Source organism: Apodemus sylvaticus, chromosome 17 (genome assembly GCF_947179515.1).
Source record: "Apodemus sylvaticus chromosome 17, mApoSyl1.1, whole genome shotgun sequence".
NCBI lineage: Eukaryota > Metazoa > Chordata > Mammalia > Rodentia > Muridae > Apodemus > Apodemus sylvaticus.
Genome location: NC_067488.1, coordinates 2,501,975 through 2,521,691, shown reverse-complemented (window position 1 = coordinate 2,521,691; position 19,717 = coordinate 2,501,975). Strand labels below are relative to the sequence as shown.

Below are 19,717 nucleotides of genomic sequence, written 5' to 3'. Positions count from 1 at the left end.
TTTTATTTTTTTAAATTAATTTATTTTATGTATGTGAGTATACTGTCGCTGTCTTCAGACATACCAGAAGAGGGCGTTAGTTCCCATTACAGATGGTTGTGAGCTACCATGTGGTTGCTGGGAATTGAACTCAGGACCTCTGGAAGAGCAGTCAGTGTTCTTAACCACTGAGCCATCTCTCCAGCCCTCCCTTTTCATTTCTAATTTTGTTAATTGGGACACTGTCTTGGTGCCCTCTGGTTAGTCTGGCTAAGAGTTTTTCTGGTTGATTTTCTCAAAGAACCAGATTTTGGGCTTGTTGATTCTTTGTATAGTTCTTTTTGTTTCTGCTCAGTTGATTTCAGCCCTGGATTTGATTGTTCCTGCTGTCTACTACTCTTGGGTGTCTTTGCTCCTTTTTGTTCTATGGATTTCAGGTGTGCTGTCACCCTGCTCATATATGATCTCTCCAGTTTCTTTTTGGAGGCACTCAGAGCTGTGAGTTTTCCTCTTGGTGTTTTTATTGTGTCACATAAGTTTGGGTATGTTGTGCCTTTATTTTTATTAAATTCTAAAAAGTCCAGCTGGGTGGTGGTGGCGCACGCCTGTAATCCCAGCACTCTGGGAAGCAGAGGTAAGCGGATTTCTGAGTTCGAGGCCAGTCTTGTCTACAGAGTGAGTTCCAGGACAGCCAGGGCTATACAGAGAAACCCTTTCTCGGAAAAAAAAAAACAAAAAAAAACAAAAAACAAATCCAAAAAACAAAAAAAACAAAACCCAAATTCTAAAGTCTTTAATTTCTTTCTTTATTTCTTCCCTGACCAAGGTATCATTGAGTAGATAGTGGTTTAGCTTCTATGTGTATGTGGGCTTTCTGATGTTTTTGTTGTTGAAGACCAGCCTTAGTCTGTGGTGAGCTGATAGGGTGCATGGGTTTATTTCAATCTTCTTGTACTGGTTGAGACCTGTTTTGTGTCCAATTATATGGTCATTTTTTTTTTTTTTTGGGAGAAAGTACCATGAAGTGCTGAGAAGAAGATATATTCTTTTGCTTTAGGGCAAAATGTTCAGTAGATATCTGTTAAATCCATTTGGTTCATAACTTGCATTAGTTCTGTTTAGTTTGTTTCCGTGATCTGTCCATTGGTGAGGGTGGGGTATTAAAGTCTCCTGCTATTATTGTGTGAGGTGCAATGTGTGCTTTGAGTGTTAGTAATGTTTCTTTTACAAATGTGGGTGCGCTTGCATTCTGGGCATAAATGTTCAGAACTGAGAGTTCCTTTTGGTGGATATTTCCTCTTATGAGTATGAAGTGTCCTTTCCCATCTTTTTTGACGACTTTTGGTTGAAAGTCTATTTTATTGGATACTAGAATTGCTACTCCAGCTTGTTTCTTGGGACCATTTACCTGGAAAAATTTTCCAACCTTTTACTCTGAGGTAGTGTCTGTCTTTGCCACTGAGTTGGGTTTTCTGTATGCATCAAAATTCTCGGTCCTGTTTATGTATCCAGTCTGTTAGCCTATGCCTTTTTATTAGGGAATTGAGTCCATTGATGTTAAGCGATATTAAGGACCAATGTTTGTTGCTTCCTGTTATTGTTGTTAGAGGTGGAATTATGCTTGTGTGGTTCTCTTCTTATGGGTTTGTTGGGAGAAGATTTGCTTCTTCCTTTTTCTTAGGTGTAGTTTTCCTCCTTGTGTTGGAGTTTTCCTTCTATTATCCTTTGTAGGGCTGGATTTGTGGAAATTGTTTAAATTTGGTTTTGTCATGGAATATTTTGGTTTCTCCATCTACATTGAGAGTTTTGCTGGATATAGTAGCCTAGGCTGGCATTTTTATTCTCTTAGGGTTTGTAGGACATCTGCCCAAGATCTGGGTTTTAGAGTGTCTGCTGAGAAGTCTAGTGCAATTCTGATGGGTCTCCTTTTATATATTACTTGGCCATTTTCCCTTACCGCTTCCAATATTCTTTCTTTCTTTGGTTTTTAATTATTACGTGATAGGAGGAATTTCTTTTCTGGTCCCATCTGTTTGGTGTTCTGTAGGCTTCTTGTATGTTTATGGGCTTCTCATTCTTTAGGTTAGGGAAGTTTTCTCCTACAATTTGTTGACGATATTTACTGGCCCTTTGAGTTGAGAATATTCACTCTCTTTTATACCTATTATTCTTAAGTTCGGTCTTTTCATTGTGTCCTGGATTTCTTAAATGTTTTGAGTTAGGAGCTTTTTGCTTTTTGTATTTTCTTTGACTGTTGTGTCAACGTCTTCTATGGTATCTACTGCACCAGAGAGTCTCTCTTCCATCTCTTGTATTCTGTTGGTGATGCTCGCGTTTGTGACACCTGATCTCTTTCCTAGGTTTTCCATCTCCAGGGTTGTCTCCCTTTTTGTTTTCTTTAATGTTTCTATTTCCATTTTTAGATCCTGGATGGTTTTGGTCAGTTCCTTCACCTGTTTGATTGTGTTTTCCAGAATTTTTTAAGAGATTTGTGTGTTTCCTCCTGAAGGACTTCTACTTGTTTACCTGTGTTCTCCTGTATTTCTTTAAGGGAGTTATTTATGTCCTTCTTAAAGTCCTCTATTATTTTCATGAGATGGATTTTAGATCTGAATTTTGCTTTTCAGGTATGTTGGGGTATCCAGGGCTTGGTGTAGTGGGAGAACCGTGTTCTGACATTGTCAAGTAGCATTGGTTTCTGTTGCTTATGGTCTTGCACTTCCCTCTCTCAATCTGGTTATCTCTAGTGCTAACTGCCTTTGCTGTCTCTAATTGGAGCCTGTCTCTTCTGTGAGCCTAGTTGTGTCAGAACTCCTGGGAGTCCAGCTGTCTCTGGGATCCTGAGATTCTGGGATCCTGATATGCTGGGTATGGCAGAGCTCCTTGAAGTCAAACTGCCTCTGGGATCCTGAAATCCTGGTGTGTCTGAGCTCCTGGGATTCTGTTGTGTCAGGGATCCTGGGAGTCAAGCTTTCTCTGAGTGTTGTAGAATTGGGTGGGGAGACAACACCCTGGGTCTACTCCAGGCACTGATGCAAACTGGGAGGAACCTGTGCCTCTGGCTGGGAGGAGGGGGTGCTGCATCCTTGGATCTTTGGGATCCCAGTTACTTCAGGTGTTGGGGCAGATATTATGACCTCACCTGTGATGCTGGGTGTGTCAGAGCACCTGGGAGTCTAGTGGTGACATCTTTTTAAGAAACCCTTCTTCTCTGAACAGTAGTTTTCCGCAGTGGCCTTAAAACCTTCAGAGAGCTGTGTTGTAAGCAGCGTTGTGAGCTGTGTTGTAAGCAGCGTTGTGAGCTGTGTTGTAAGCAGCGTTGTGAGCTGTGTTGTAAGCAGGCGCACTGGCATCCAGCTTTGTTGTTCGGTTTGTAGAGCACAGGCAGAGAGGCAGAGAGGGATTCTCGGGGTCCCAGAAGTTTTGGAATGGTAAGTGAGCACTAGCTTCCACTTAACGTCACTTCCAGCCCCAGCCCCATCTTCAACACTTTGAAGCCAAGCATTGGCTTCTCTTCTCCAGCTCTGAAAGCCTTAATGGCATCTTCTTCCAGAAATGGCTGTTTTGACTATTGCTTAGCATAGTTCTCTTCTGGACTTGGCTCCAGCTTCTTCCTGGACTAAGCGCTCTCCTTGCTTTCTACTTTAGAGACAGGTGCTTTCCTTAGGTGTGGTAAGCCAACTTCTGCTGGCTGCACACTTGGCCTCAGCAGCTTCTGGACTTCTGTCAGCCTTCTTGGAACAAACCAGGACTTGGCTCTTGGCTGGAGGGAAAGTCGTCATGTGTGCATTCGCTTTTAGTCTCCATAAGACTAAAAGTCTCCATAGACTCTTGCTTTTCTCTAGTACAACAAAATGGTTGGTCGGCTGGTGCAAAAGGCCCAGCTTTGGGTCCATCTCAGAATTTCCCATGCCTCCCTCCTCATGTCTCCTGAAACTCTTCTTTGCAAGCTTACTTTAGGAGAATTAATTGGCCTGGCTTCAATATTGTTGTATCTCAGAATGTAAGGGAGTCCAGTAGAGGGAGAAAGATGGGGAATAGCCAGTCTGTGGGACAGACAAAACACCATGGCATGTGCAGATTAAATTCAGTCAATATGGTGGCATTTGTGGCAACCCAAAGCAGTTTCAGTAGTAATTTCAGACATCAATGAGAGGAGAGGCCATTGGTCCTATGAAGGCTCGATTCCCCAGAATAGGGGAATGCAAGTCAGGAAATTGGAGGGGGGGGTAGGTCAGCAAGGGGAGGGGAGTGGTATAGGGAGTTTTTGGTGGGGTATTGTGGAAAGGGGTTAACATTTGAAATGTAAATAAATATATAATAAAAATATTTAAAAAATATTCAGTCAAATATTCAGTGGCACCCAAAGCAGTTAGAAGAAGAAGAACTGATCTTGGGTCATCACATACAATGCTGAGAACACTGCTAAAGTGTACTCATGTAGGGTCTCCAAATGCATTTGACTTATGAAAGTGTAATATCTGTGAAGCACAAAAAAGCATCGTGTGCTTGGAAATATTTGTTACATAAGCGTGTCTCTGAACTCTGTGTACACAACGCTATCCATCACTAGGTGTCCCCATCATCAAATCTTGCCTTGTTTTTTTTTTTTGTTTTTTGTTTTTTTCCCCTTAAGCGTAATCCCTGGTTGCTTGGTTCCTCTTCCCTCTGCTGTCATGGAAACCAACAGTCCAGAGACAGGTTGCTTTTCATCGAGCTAGGCTACATATATTGCATCCCCTAGAACATAGGGACATAGCCAGAGTGCAGGAAACACCAGCCTGCAGTTGAGTATCCTGGATTCAGATGGCTGTGAGACTGTTCTTGCAATCCCAGGAGCCTCACACGGTGTGCTGAGGGGCTACCTGGAGCCTGGCTGTGTCTGAGGACGCCCACAGAGACCGCACGGTGTGTTCTCAAGAGACTCTCAAGCCATGATGCTCTTGGTGCCTCCTACTGTCTTTCTTTATTCCCAGCAATCACTAACATAGACAGAGCTCCTACAATGGACAAGCCGCATGATATACAGTCTCTCAAGCTCCACAGAACTGCAAAGTCATAGCTCCCTGTTATAGCCAAGAAAACCAAGGCCCAATGAGGAGGCAGTGGCTTGCCTTAGATCACAGAGCAAGAAGTGAGGTAGGTGGCACAGAGTTGTGGAGCCCCTGCTGCTCTGCTGCGGGTACACCCTTCTGCTCCTAGTGTCTCAGCCAGCCCTGTGCCTGAGAAGGTCAGCAGGGGACATGTTTGGGCAGACAGAAGACACCATGGAAACCCTAAAGTGTGTACTTCACACACCACACACACACACACACACACACACACAGAGCATAGTCATGAAAACATCATAACCCTAGAGGTGATATTTGAAAGAGACTGAACTCTGAGCTCCAGCCCTCCGAAAGTCTTTAAAGAAATAACAAATAAAAAATAATCCCATCTCCCTGGAATGACGTTGGTGTGGTTATGCCTAAAGGTAGAGACTAGCTGACCCCAATGGTCCTGCTTAGCTTTGTGACTATGATAAACCATCGCTGGCCAGGCAGGCTGACTGCTTAGAGCATTACTAAATCTGTTTTTAATAACGCCGCCATCCCAAGACCAAGCCCTGAGCATCACTGCAATAAAGGTTCATCATCCCTGGAAAGACGGTCACAGAGGCGGAGGTGGGAGGTTAGGAAGGGCTGCATGTTCTCCAGCCTAGGGTTTCTGAGTCACAGAGTGCCTGGGGAGGGGTGGGGTGCTGGAGAATTTATCTCTGTTGAGTTCTACAGGGTAAAGAAGAAAATAATGAATTCCATCTCACTGCAGTAGGACATTAGTCCACCCTGAAAACAACTTTTCAGTGTCACCGGAGACATACATGCCATGTATGATCACAATGTAAAATGTAAAAATCACAGAGTCTCAGTGTGTCTGGCGGGCACCTTAGACTGTTTTCAGAAATGGTACCTATTTGTGACTCCAGTGGTGATGTTAAATTGTAGCTCCACCAGGGCAGGATCCTGCAGGGGCTGAAGCAGTAGGAAGAGCCTAGGAGAAAGGCAGTACCTCAGAGGCATCCGAGGGGCCGCAAACCACTGACAGGGTCAGGCAATGTGGCTGGAGTCGATGCGAGAAGATGGGACCTCAGAAAGCAGCTAGAGCAGTGTCCAAATGTGAATGTCCAGAAAATATGGCCAGCTGGCTGGGGCCTTAGCTCCTGCTGGGGATGACAGCGCTTGCCAGAATCCAGGCCTTTCTGTATCTGATAAGAAGGGTGGGGCTCATGTTGAGCCAAAGGATAGGGAGAGCGAGCTGGAAGGCCCGGCTTCTGAGAGCGGATTGACAAGTGGGAAGGAATGCTGTTGCCTGGAAAGAGGTGGGGTGACCTGAGTCCCAGAGCAGGGCACCTGGGCACAGCTTCCAAAGGTTCCACAGAGTCCCACCTCAGTGGCCCTGCTAGGGGAGCAGAGTCTCGGAGGGTGGCTCCAAGTGGCCCTGTGGCCTTCAGCAGAATTACACCAGAACCATGTTACCTGCAACCCAGGCCAGGACTACCATAAAATTTGCCTGCAGTCCCCTTAGGAAAAGAAGGCTGAGGGCCCCGCGTGAGCAGATACAGCTGGAACTTAGCTTCCTGTTTGCATGTGCCAGGGAGCAACATGAGGTAGGAGACCAAGCAGGTTGTGCTCTGTAACGAGATCCTTAAAAACCCTGTCATAGAGCCCCGCTCCATCTAGGTAAAGGCCAGAGATCTTTGCCTCCCTTCCCCCTCTCCCTGTGGCCACAGCCTGGCTACTCAGCCCCTGCTGCTCTTCCTGATCCTTTAGCACAGTCTCCCTGTTGTGCTCCATGCTTCCACATCCAGGCTTCTGCACTGATGCCTAACCTGATGCAACATTCTTTCCCTGCCAGTCAGAGGACTCAGCCTTCACCCATCCGCATTAACTGGCCAACAAGTCTTTGACTCAGTACAAAGCTGGAGATCACCCCCAGACGCCCGCCCTTGATCCTCACAGTACTTCTGACTGAAAAAAAAATCAGTGTATTCTACTTCTTCTGTTTATTGTCTGTTTTCCCAACCAGAGTGTCAGCTTCCTGAGTGAGTGGTCATCACTGATGTGACCGTCCAGAGTGAGGGTCAGTTTGGCTGGGCAGTTCTGGCTCTGAGTGCTTGGGGAAGTTATAGGGATAGACTCAACAAAGGTTGCAGAATCTAGTCTGGAGGGCTGGGGAGACAGCCCACTCAGTAAACTCCTGTCTCCCAATTATGAGGACCTGAATCTAATCCTCAGATCCCAGACCATTTGACAGACCCTACCTCGCCATGACCTAATATCACCTAAGAAGCAGTTACATAAGAGATTATGTCGAACCTTATCATCAACAAAAAGGCTGGAAATGCCAGGTCCAAAGAAAACTCCACTCCCCCAAATTCTGGGGCCCCATTTTCCTCTACCAAAGGAGCCACTTCTTTATCTGACAGAAGACAAATGGCTATTTGTGGAGCCTATTAGCATACCAAAACCCACGCTGGCCTCGGGCTCTCCCAGCAGTGCGATGCGATGCCTATTACAGAGTCCGAGCTAGCATCTCTGTTCTTCTTGACACTTATCCTAAACTCCCCCAGCTCACAAGATTCCCTCCCCATCTTCTCATTTCCACATAACCCTGCTCTCTCTCTCTCTCTCTCTCTCTCTCTCTCTCTCTCTCTCTCTCTCTCTCTCGGTCCTCCTCTCTCACCTCAAACCCCTCCATGATCCAATTCAATCTGCTAGTCATGTTCAGTCTACTGCTTTCTCTACCTGCTCTGGACTCTTCCAGATGCCTCTGGCTGGAGTCTCCATCACAGCTGCGATAGAAACACTCCCTTCAACCACGCCTCGAAGAGCAAACTGGGGTCTTCCAGAATTCCTGTTGCCTGTACTTCACTGTCTCTTCCATGTCACACATCTCCTAGTTCACCGTCTCTTACGTGTCACATGTCTTCTGTCACCCTGGTTTTTTTTTTTCTTCTGCTGTTCTCCTAAAACCTATTTTTACCTTTTTGTAGTCTAACTTTTAGTTTTACAACTTGTATCCACCCTCTTTATATATGTGCATATGTAAAATCTGCATGTGAGAGAGAGAGAGACCCTGTGTCAGAAAACAAGTGGGATAACACCTAACGCAGAGCCTTCAAGGTCATCTTGGTTTCCATGCGCGCGCACGCACGCACGCACGCACACACACACACACACGCACGCACGCACACACGCACGCGCGCACGCACGCACGCACGCACACACGCACGCACGCACGCACGCAGGCACGCACACAGTAAATCCAGGCTGAAGGGGGAGGGGGTGCATGGTCCCATTTCAAGAGGGCTCACTTGAATGACTGGTAAGTCGGTACGTTCCTGGTTGTTAGAGGGTCAACATGGCCGGTCTGGGGTGATTTAACTGTAAACAAATCACCTCTGGACTTGTACAGCTTGACTAAAACCACTCCCTAGAAGTCGAAGTTGCTGCTGATGACATGGTTGTGAGCTTTTACACACACGTGTGCACACACACACACGCGCGTGCACATGTACACATGTGCACAAGCACACACATGCATGTTGAAGCCCTGACACCCACCCCACGTGGTAGCACTGAGAGGTGGGGCTTTTGGGGGCAGTCAGGTTCAGGTGGGTCATGAGGATGGGAGGCCTGTAAGGGAGGGAGGGAGAGAGGGCGGAATGCTCACGCACAGACTACAGTGAGTATACTTTCCCTACTTTCTTTTCTAGTCTGTTCCCCTATTATGGGACATAATACAGCCTACAGCGGAGGACATGAATGTTAAGAAGAGGGCTCTCACCAGGAGCCAAGTCTGCTAACATCTTGATCTTCAGCTTCCTAACCTCTGAAACAATAAAAAATAAGTGTCTGTTAAGCCACTGACCAACCTGTGGAGTTTTTCACAGCAGCCAAAGACAACCAGAGAGCAGCCTCAGAAAGATATATTCTAGACCATGTAGTATCAAGATGGAGATGGCTGTACAAGTCCGTTAGGCCACTGAGACCTTCAGGTCTGTCTGTCATGGTATCTGTGTACCCATCATCCCTGCATCTATAAAGTAATTTCTATAATACCAGGGCACGGGGCTGCTGTTGGGCCTGAGGTAGGAAACAATTGCTCAAAACAATGTGTGTCCTTTGTCCATCCAGTCACTCAGTTAAATGGAGCAAGCGCCTGGGGGGTGCCCTGCTTGCTTCTCAGGCTGGAGGTGCTGAGCACAGGGGCATTTCAGTCAGTTCAGTGGGGGCGCTGGGGTAAACTGACACATTCTGTATAGTGTGGTAAACGTACACACAGGAGGTTCCAGGCGGGAGGGAGAGGCTGCTGGGGAGCAGCAATCCTGGTGGCAAAGCATCAGCCGGGCAGCGGTGTGAAGAAGAGCCAGGGCAGGGCAGGGGAGGGACTGGCTGTGAGGGTTGGGTGCCTTAAGGCAGGAGCCATGGTCACCAGTGCCGCTGAAGGCTGAATTCCCTCACTCTCCTTTGCTTTGGGGACAGGTAACTTTGAGAGAGCACCTGGGGAAGGTTGGAGGATCTAGGAAACAGGAGTGTCTCCTTTGATCTTAGTACAGCGAATTCAATTTTTGATTTATTTTTCTAGGTCTAGCATAATGTCCGACTTTCTTCCTCGTCGTTTGGAAGGAGCCTTTCCACACGGACAGAGCGTTTCTGGGGATAGCAACACGCCTCCCATCTCCTGCTTCCCTGTGTGTAGGCCTTGGTCTACAGCTGGAGCTCCACAAACAGCTGTTGAATCTAAAGAGTCCATGGATCCCCCTCCAGGGCTAGTAAGTCCCCTGCATCTCTGGGGCCTGGACCTCTGGGAATGTCACTGTTGGTCCGTACTACCACCCTGCATGTTCTTGGTGGACAACGCTGGACATTCTCATAAATGGAGGCTCCCCAAATGGCCATGTTCAGCCCACCTCTTTTGCCCATAACCTCTCAGAATAACTATCTATTTTAGCCTTTGTGTGTTAAGTGTCCATTTGTGGCCGGGCAGTGGTGGGGCACGCCTTTAATCCCAGCACTTGGGAGGCAGAGGTGGATTTCTGAGTTTAAGGCCAGCCTGGTCTACAGAGTGAGTTCTAGGACAGCAAGGGCTACACAGAGAAACCTTGTCTTGAGCCCCTCCCCCCAATAAAAGTGTCCATTTGCCAACAGATTACTAATGAGAGGTCATATCTAAGAGAGATAAAAGGGAAATGACAGGCTGTGACAAGCCTTTACCAAGGAGCATGTTGGCCAGGGTGGTGACTGGCAGATATTGGGTGCCACTCTCTTGCTGTGTCACCCTGGACAGTTAGTTTGTCTCAGTGGAATTTCTCAGTAAAACATCTTTTGCAGTCTTTCTGCAAAATAAGAAATTATACAGCTTACAGAATTGCTATGAGGATTAAAATAAATAATCCATATGAAAAGAGCTAAAGCTCTCCGGCAGGCACATGGGAGCACTTAGCAAACATAAACACAAGGCACTTAAGTTCCTGTTAGTCCAGCTCAGCTCAGCAAGGGGGATGAAGGGAGCATCGGTGCCATCTCCACCCGTTGACAAGGACACTGAGGACCTGAGGCCGTAAGTGACTCCCCCGAGGTCGTTCAGGCTGACGAATCTGGATGGATCTGGCCAACATCCCAAGCAGGTCTCTGAAGGCTCTGCCCCTTGAGTTACAGACCCACTGGGAGAAAGTTAAAATGATCCAAAGAGGAAGAAAGACACAGGCCTAAATCCAGCACAGGACACAACTCACATCTACCACGGTGTGAAATCCTTCAGGTCAGGAGGAGGGGGGCTCGTTTTCCAAACCCTGGTCCTGGGGAGTGCCCAGTGCGTCAGGAGGTTCTGGCCTCAATTCAAACATGGAAGCTGTGATACGTGGCTAAGTGACTTAGACACATGCTGTCCACTATCCAGGACAAAGCTTCTTCCGCTGCCAGGCGAGACAAGGGAACCCAAATCACCCGTCCAGCCCGACATCTTGGCATCTTGGCATCTATACCCTCCGGGTGCCCCCTAGCTGTCTGCAGTGAAGGACACAGGTGGCCAACAAAAGTGCCAAACCCTGGGGAGGACAAGGGACAGTGGAAAGGGTGGCTGGGTCCTGTCACATGAGCTCCTGCTCCCTAGCGCCCTGCTCCCCGCTGGAACCCAGCAAGTGTCCACGGAGGCCTGGAAGCCAGGCCTGTGATTTATGGGCAACACTAGAAGACTACAGTGATCACTGTCCTGGAAGGCCCACACTGGGCAGGGCGTGAGCAGAAGCCCCAGCTCCAGGCAGCACAGGGTTCAGGACGAGCATGCCGGGCAGCTCCCTACGCCCCTCGGTGCAGCCGTGGCTGCGTGTTCTTGTCTGATGTTTTGTCTGATGTTTTCAGCATGAGCGGGCCAATTGGGAGATGTACTCTAGGCCTTTCATACACATACCTAAAAAGGGCAAAATGAACGGTGTGGGTGGTGCTGGAGTCATAAATATCACCAGTATATCAGGGCAAAATGAAAGCAAAGAAAATAAATCTCTCAGGACTCTGTGGCCATCCAGAGAAACACTAGGACAAACTAGGCCAGATTTCCCTGACATCCTGAGCACCAAACTCCTGAACTGTCAGTCTTCTCTGGCACCGGAGCTCGAGCTGTTTAGGAGCAAGGCAGTGTGTGACTCTCCTGTGCTTCTGAGCGCCACCACGACTCTGATATAGAAACCTGGTAACTGAGACAATGCACAATGTGCTTGTGACTTAGGGCAGCCTGAGCTCTGTTTCCTACCCACTGGCTAGTCAGTAGCCTCTCTCCGTGTCGGCTTCCTCATCCAGAAAGGAAAATGGGAGTCTTGATCAGAGTGCTTTGCCCCAGCCCCGGGGGGATATTACACACCCAGTGTCCCCCTGTAGACCTTACTCCCGAGTGAGGTCGACGGAAGCCCACAGACCTATTCCACACCACACTGGCAGGACTGGCACTTTGGTTTCCCCACTGGGAATGAGCAAAGATGGAGAGTCCTTGGGGCTCTGTAGAAGAGTCTCGTGCTGGGTTTGGGGACTCTTGCTCAAGGCCACGTTTGAGCTTGTTTCTGTGGTCACTACAGTTTGGTGGACACTTGTATCTGACTTACAAAATTGTGCCTAAATTCTCCCTGGGAACATAGAGAAGGCTCAGATCACAGCCACCTCCTCCCCAGCCTCTGGGCAGAGCGGGACAAACAGAGTTGTCTGTGAACGGAACTGGTGGTGGAAAAGTAAAACTGCCCAGCTCCCACTGTGGGAGAAAGGACAGGAAAATGGGGTGAGAGTACATCAGGGACCAAGCTCTTCCCCAGGGTAAGAAGTAACTCCTACCTCCCCCTTTCAAAGAGAGGGCCCACAGATGGACCTCAGGGAGCGGGCTCGGGGGAGCCTGGGAGATGATGGCTGGGGCTGCCCACCCCAGAGCAGCTTCTAGGGAAATCTTTGTCCTGCTACTTCTTAACTTCTGGCCTGTCAGACACCCTGAGGGTCTCCTGTCTTCCTTTCTCCCCCAGGTGATCCACAGCTCTGGCCAGCTGCTGCCTCACCAACTAGGTCTCCCCCGCCACACACACACACACACACACACACTATGAAGACCAGCAACCCCAAGATACTCAACCAAGGGCCCAGGACTGGAGCTTTCTTAGCATCCGCACGGACATCCGGGAACGCAGACTAACATGACAGGAGTAGTTGGTAAGGCCAGATACAGCAGACACTGACGTTTGCTCAACAGCAACACCAGGGAGTCAAGCAGCTGCAGCTCAGCCCTGAGGACCCTAACATCTGGTCACCCGCAGCCCACCAGAACTTACCCCCAGTGTGGACCCAGGGGAGCTACATGGCAGATACCTGCAAGGAAATGCTGGGGAAAGACCAGACTCCTCACCAGCCCCCAGCTAGAAATCAAGGCTCACTGAGGGGTGTGGGGGAAAAGGTACACAGTGGCCTAGAAACTCAGCCTCTGCATGTAAAACAAACAAACAAACATCTTGCCTTCATTTCTAGCACCCCAAGAGTGTCTGTCAATGGCAAAAATATCAGAATCCCAGAAGTAGAGAACACCCAGAAGATGGTCTAGCCTGGTGATTCTGATGACACCCCACAAAATCATCCCCAGAGCTAACGAAACCACAAACTGCTGGCCACCCACAGGCCTGGTGCAGCTGGGCTCCCTGGGGGCTGACGCTGGGAAATGTGGACTTTTGGCAAGTGCCCAGGAGCTCTGGTGATAGCTGGGTGGCGTGGTAGCAATGTTTGGACACCTGGGACTCTGCGAACGGCCCTGGAACATTCCTGCTTGTGGGAATCACACTCAAGGATTTTGTCCAGATGCTTGGTTTCCTCCAGGTCTAGGAATGACACCTGAGATTCTAAGTCCCTGGTGCTGAGGCTGCTGGTCCCAGGAACATGAGCCTATCAGATTCTGTTCTCTAATATCCTCCATCTCACTGAGAACCAGAAAAAAGCCCACAGGGAAGCAACTGAGCAGGAAGAGGAGACAAGGGTGGAGGGTGGAGGCTGCAAGCAGGCTGGGCAAGAATGAGTGCGGCACCCGGCTCGCCCGACCGCCTGCTCGCCCACCCGCCCAGCTCGCCCGACCGCCCGGCTCACCTACACGGCTTACCCGCCCACCTGCCCGGCAGGGTAGCCGCAGCTTGTCATTGCTGACCAGGTGACGGGCCTGGGGCTTGCTCCCTAATGGCCACTGTGGGTACAGTGGGAAGCAGTCACTGATGGCACACACAGGTCCCTGGGTCAGGGAGTCTGTCCGACAGCTGACAGCTACAGCTCTGCATCTGGCAAAACTGACACTAGAATGCACATGCCAGCTGCTAGGGCGTGTTCCAGAGTCCACCTCAGGAAGCCACACATGCACACACACACTCAGGCACACACACGCACATACACGCAAACACACATTCAGGCACACGCACACATGCACACACACATATACGCAAACACACTCAGGCGCATGCACACATGCACACTCACACACACTCAGGCACACACACACACTCAGGCGCAAGTACACACACACACACACACACACACTCGGGCACACGCACACACAAACATGCACACACTCTCATACACTCAGGCACACACACATGTGCGCACACACTCAGGCACATACACATGCACACATGCACACTCACACACTCAGGCACACACACACACACACACACACATGCACACACACTCAGGCACACTCACATAGCTCTGCAAAAGATGCAACAGGACACAATCATCCTGAACTGAGGCCTATCTCCTATTTCCCTGGCCCATTTTTGGGCATCTTTTCCTGTAGATGTCCTGGGAATGGGTGAAACTTGCCCTTGGGCCTTCCTTCTGGCCTTCCATAGAAATTGGATGCTAGGGGCCAGAAAATGAACAGTCCCTGGGGCTTATAAGGAAGGAGAGCTGGCCAGTGAAGATTTCTCTGCTGAAGGAAAACTAAAGACATAAGGCTAATTTACCTTAGAGAAAAGAAAGCAAAAGGTTAATAAGTGACTTCAATAAAAATAAAAAAAGGGAAGACACTATCACCGAAGCCTTCCGCTCTGATGGACTGGCAGAAATGGGGAGCAGGTACTATTACACTTTACATAAGACAGTTTCCATTCTTTCTTTTCTAGACACGTCTTCAAGATTCATAGAGCCCACACGCTAGCAAGGTGATCAGTAAACGTATGTGTGGAGGGAACCTGAGAGTCTGGGCTCAGCCCCTGCATCCCACAGAGAGAAATGATTCCTGAAAGATGTCTTCTGACATCCACATGTGAGCCACACATGCACACACCCTAACATAATACACACACATACATGCACACAAAAACACTCATAAATACAGACACATATACAAACACATACACAGACACACACACATGTACAAATACACACACACAAACACTCATAAATAGACACATATACAAACACATACACAAACATACAAACACAGATATGCATAAACACACATAGAAACACACATACACAGACACGCACAAACACACAGAAACACACAAACACACATACACAAACATACACAGACACACAAACATACACACATACACAAATACACATATACAAACACATACAAACACACACAAACACACTCAGAAACACACATACATACATAAAAATACACTCACACACACACACACACACTTCATAGAACTAGGCTGAGGAGATGGTTCAATTCCTAAGAGCACTTGCTCTGAAGCGTAAGAACCTGGAGCCCCAGAGTCCACGGGCACAGCTTGCAGACCTGTAATCTCAGCATCTGAGAACAGCGGTAGCCGCATCCTGAGAGCTGACTGGTCGCCAGGCTAACGCAAAGAAAGTCTCTGCTTCAGTGAGAGACCTTATCTCAAGGCAGTATGGTGGAGACAAGTACAGAAAGACACATCACATCTTTCTCTAGCCTCGACAATCGGATGCACAGATGCATACACACGCATGTGCACGCGTACGCGCACGCACACACACACACACACACACTCCAAATAATGAAATCTTATCAATTAGGATTCTGTTTAAATGTGTCTGCCTCTAAAAACTGAAGTACTGATTAATCTAAGACCACATAAATGCCCTTAGTAACAAGGATGTTACACAACAGAACTGTATTTTAATTGGGTTTTTTAACCACAGCCTATGCTTATTCATGAGGTCTTAGCGCCACCTAGTGGCTTATTTGTTCATTTCAACTTTTACCTGACCTCTGATCACTTAAAATTTCAATTCAACAAAAATGTATTAGACAGAAGTGATGAGTTAAGAACTGGGAAGGAAGCTGGGCTGAAACATTATTCAAAGACACGGTCTCACCTTCCTGAGGCTGATGTGTAAAAGTTAGACAAGTACACAAATGCAAACATGATTACACACTGTGATGTCACCAGGAAATAAAATTGTCATGGGCTATAAAGGATGATGTACGTAGAATGGCTTTGGTTTTGATTTGGGGTTTTGAAACAGCATCTCACTAAGTAGCTCAGACAAATCTTGACTTCTTCATCCTCTGGCTTCAGCCTCCAAAGGGAGGATTGTAGGTATGCACTACCATGATCTACAAACGCAACAGAGTGGCAGATGAGGGCACTAAAGTCAAGCCCAGAAGGATGAGATGGAGTCGATGTGGATATTCTGTGCAGACACAGCAGGTCTTTGCAAAGGCAAAGGGGTCAAGGTCTCAAGCGGCTGTGGAAAGAGTACAGAGTCCAGCTTGTCTGGAACACTGTGAACAGGCCAGGACCATGGTGAGAGTGGACTGTCCTTAAATGAATGCACACAGATGGGGAAACAGGGAAGGGGAGTGAAGGGCTTGTCCCTAAGGACAGAATCCGGTAACATTTATACTTTTTTTTTTTACAATTGATGGGGAGAGGTTGGAAATACTTTGAATTGAGTTTGGCTACTTGCTTGATCCCAGCTGGATCTCAGTCAGGGCCTGTGTCTGTGGCTGGCTGCCCTGCCCCTTCCCTTAACATCCCCAGGGGATTACAGCAGGACCTCATTTTAAAAGTCAGAACAGTGGTTCTAAACCTGGGGCCCCTTAGGCACCCCTAAGCCCAGTTAGACTGACACCCCAAGGAGAGGGTAGCAGGCTTCCAAGGTTTGCCAGCAAAGCTGAGAACATCTGACCTTGGGGCATTCTTACCAGGGGAGGAAAATATCAACACAAAGCCCTTGGTACACTGGGATCCCGGATTCACACAAGTGCTAGCAGGCTGGTTTTGGCTTTGATTGGGGCATTGGTTTTGTTATTTAAAATAAGCTTTGTCCCAGGTTGAAGTCCCACTCTGTACCACAATGTCTCATTAAGTTTCTACCTAGATGTCAGCAGCTCAGGAGAGCTGATGTCATAGAAGGGTACAGTTCTTAGTGTAGATGAAGCTGGTGGGCAGACATGAGTTATGAGACATCCGAGACTATATTACTCATTCACAAGTCTCTGAAGTCAGAGGGTCCAGAGAGGCAGGCCTGTCAGGCCGCAGCTGGAGTCACATATCATAGGGACAGAGAGCAGTTACCAATGCTCATGCTCTAGGTCAGCAAGAGATGGGTTTCTGAACCAAGGCTTGGGCTCTCAGGTGATTCTCATACAGACAAGCCAGAGATGAAAGAAATCCTGTAGTTCTGGGGAGACCTGCCCAGAACTGTGTAACTGACTTGCTATTCTGACATCTGCAACTAACACTGTGTGCGTGTGTGTGTGTGTGTGTGTGTGTGTGTGTGTGTGCAAGTGCATGTGTGAATCAGTGTATATGTTTGTGTGTGTACAAATGTGTGACTATGCATGGGTCAGAGTGTGTGTAAGCATACTTCCTGCCAGACACAGCAGTTCATGGCTGAGTTCATGGCGGTCTCAAGCCACCGACACAGACTTACTGCTGCTGACTTGGCTCTGACTTTCCTGATGAAAGCAGTTGACTTGCTCGCACGGTCTGTTTCTTTTCCTGGTGCCGCTGCCACCCTGACAAAAGCAACCCAGTATCCCGGCTCACCGCTCAGGAATACACCCCATCATAGTGGGGAACTCGGGCAACTGGAGCGAAGCATCTCATCACAGCCCATTCACAATCAGGAAAAAAAGAACGATGACCAAACTTTGGCTCAGAACACATTCTCCTTACGTAGCTCAGGGTCCCGTCCTGAGGTATGGCGCTATCTCCAGCGGCAGGTCTTCCTGCTTCAATGAACCGCACAGGCACACCTGGTAGCTTGCCTGAGACAATCCTCTAAGGGTGTTCCTGCAGGCTTGTCTCTAACAGATCTCACATTAACACTTCATGTGATATTTTAAAGACTGTGACCCAGAAGCTGGGAATGGTGATACAGCCCTCTAATCCCAGCACCAGCACTCAAAGGCAGAGGTCTTTGACCTCTGAATTCGAGGCCAACCTGGCTCTAGAATAGCGAGGATTACACAATGGCCTACACCTTCCCCCAAAAATGCAAACCAAAATCCCCCAGCATTACTTGTCTTATGTGGCTGTGTGTCCCAAGTGTCCACCGTGCAGCCTTTGGGACAGCACCTGTCTTTGTGGACCTCGACATCCTCGCCCCTCACTAGGAGGACAGAATCCACTGTCACTCTCTCCATGTCTCAATTCCATTGCTACAGCGAACAGGAACCCACCAGTCTTTTTCTTGAGAGGTTTGGATCTGACAGACCACCACATTTTCAAAAAGATATGTCAAAAAAAAAAACATATTTTTCCTGGACAACAGGTGTGGAGGGCAGAGGGTATGCTAGATTCTGAAGGACAGAATCTTTCTTCCCTGCAGCCTGGATCCACTATGCAAATATGCACTAGGAGTCTGCAGTACAGCTAGCTCTTCCCAGAGTCACTCGGTCGAGAGAACTGTTCCCAGGACCGGTGCTGGGCAATCCTCTCTAACCCACCACAGAGCAGAGCAACGGCAAGTGCTCCCCAGAGGAGCAGCAGGTAGAGCACTCCACAGGATGCAGCTGGAGCACCACACGGCGAACTCAGACTGGCCATGGGGATCCCTAAGACAAACCCAGCAGGTGTGTAATGGTCCAACACCTGCTACCGACACCAGGTAATATTTTTCTGTTCACAGACTGCACTTGCCCGTTTTTTTTCTTCAGCTCATTTGAGTTGGACGCTGGAGGTTGGCTTGGCTCGAGTCTCAACCATAAGGTCTGTTGTCTTTTTTTCTAACTCCTGTCAAAGCTCTCCAAGGAGAGAAAGAGCCCTAGTGGTAACTACCGGACCACCCAAAGAGCTCTCCCACCTCCTTCCAAGACCTCCAGGGAGCCCTGACTGCACTGGTGTGACCTGCTGCTCCCGACACCCTGCTGAGGGTGCTGTCATGTGTCTTGGCCACACAAACCAGAGCATGCCTTTACTAACTGGTCCTACAAAATGTTCATCCAAAAGGATAAGATCTAAGAGATAGAAAAGTATAATGTCCTCTTGTCTACTGCCTGGAGACTCCCAATGCCCAGGGCCACACTGAAATGCCAGAAAGTCTTTAATTACAAAAAGAAATTTTTTTGAAAGATTTACTTATTTATTGTGTATACAATATTCTGCCTGTGCGTATGCCTGCAGGCCAGAAGAGGCCAGATCTCATTACAGATGATTGTGAGCCGTCACGTGGTTGCTGGGAATTGAACATGGGACCTCTGGAAGAACATGTAGTGCTCTTAACTGCTGAGCCATTTTTCTAGTCCCCCACAAAATGTTTTGCCTAACCTAAGTTATCTTAAATCAACCTGACCTTGGGTTTTGCTTTGTTATCATATGTAACAGAACATATTTTAAAAAATGAATCTTCATGGCCTCTGGAAATTATCTGTAAAAACAGTGTTTTTTGCTTTTTAACCAGATGGTTTTTTAATTGAAATATTTTCTCTTGTTGCTTCATGGATCTGTGTGTCACCTTGCACAGGGACTGTGCTAATCTTCTCTGTATCTGTATACAACTTTTATATGTGCTCTGGTTGCTTAACTAGCCAGGCATTCCACTGTACCACTCTTGATGTCATATATGTCATGAGGGTGGCAGCCTACAGGCCATGCAGTGCCCAGGATCTCAATAGTTCCAGAACGTTCTCTAGCTAAAGATCAGCCAGACAAATTTGACAATCCCATAATATTTCCATGGCATTTTTAAAGGATTAAGAAACAACAAAGCAACACCAGGGCGTGCAGCCACTGTCACACGCC

At 48.0% G+C, this 19,717-nt stretch overlaps 1 pseudogene; it reads right to left on the bottom strand.

Moving 5' to 3' along the window:
• Positions 1–19,391: 19,391 nt before the first annotated feature.
• Positions 19,392–19,504, bottom strand: LOC127668307 (uncharacterized; annotated as a pseudogene).
• Between the last annotated feature and the right edge of the window lie 213 nt (positions 19,505–19,717).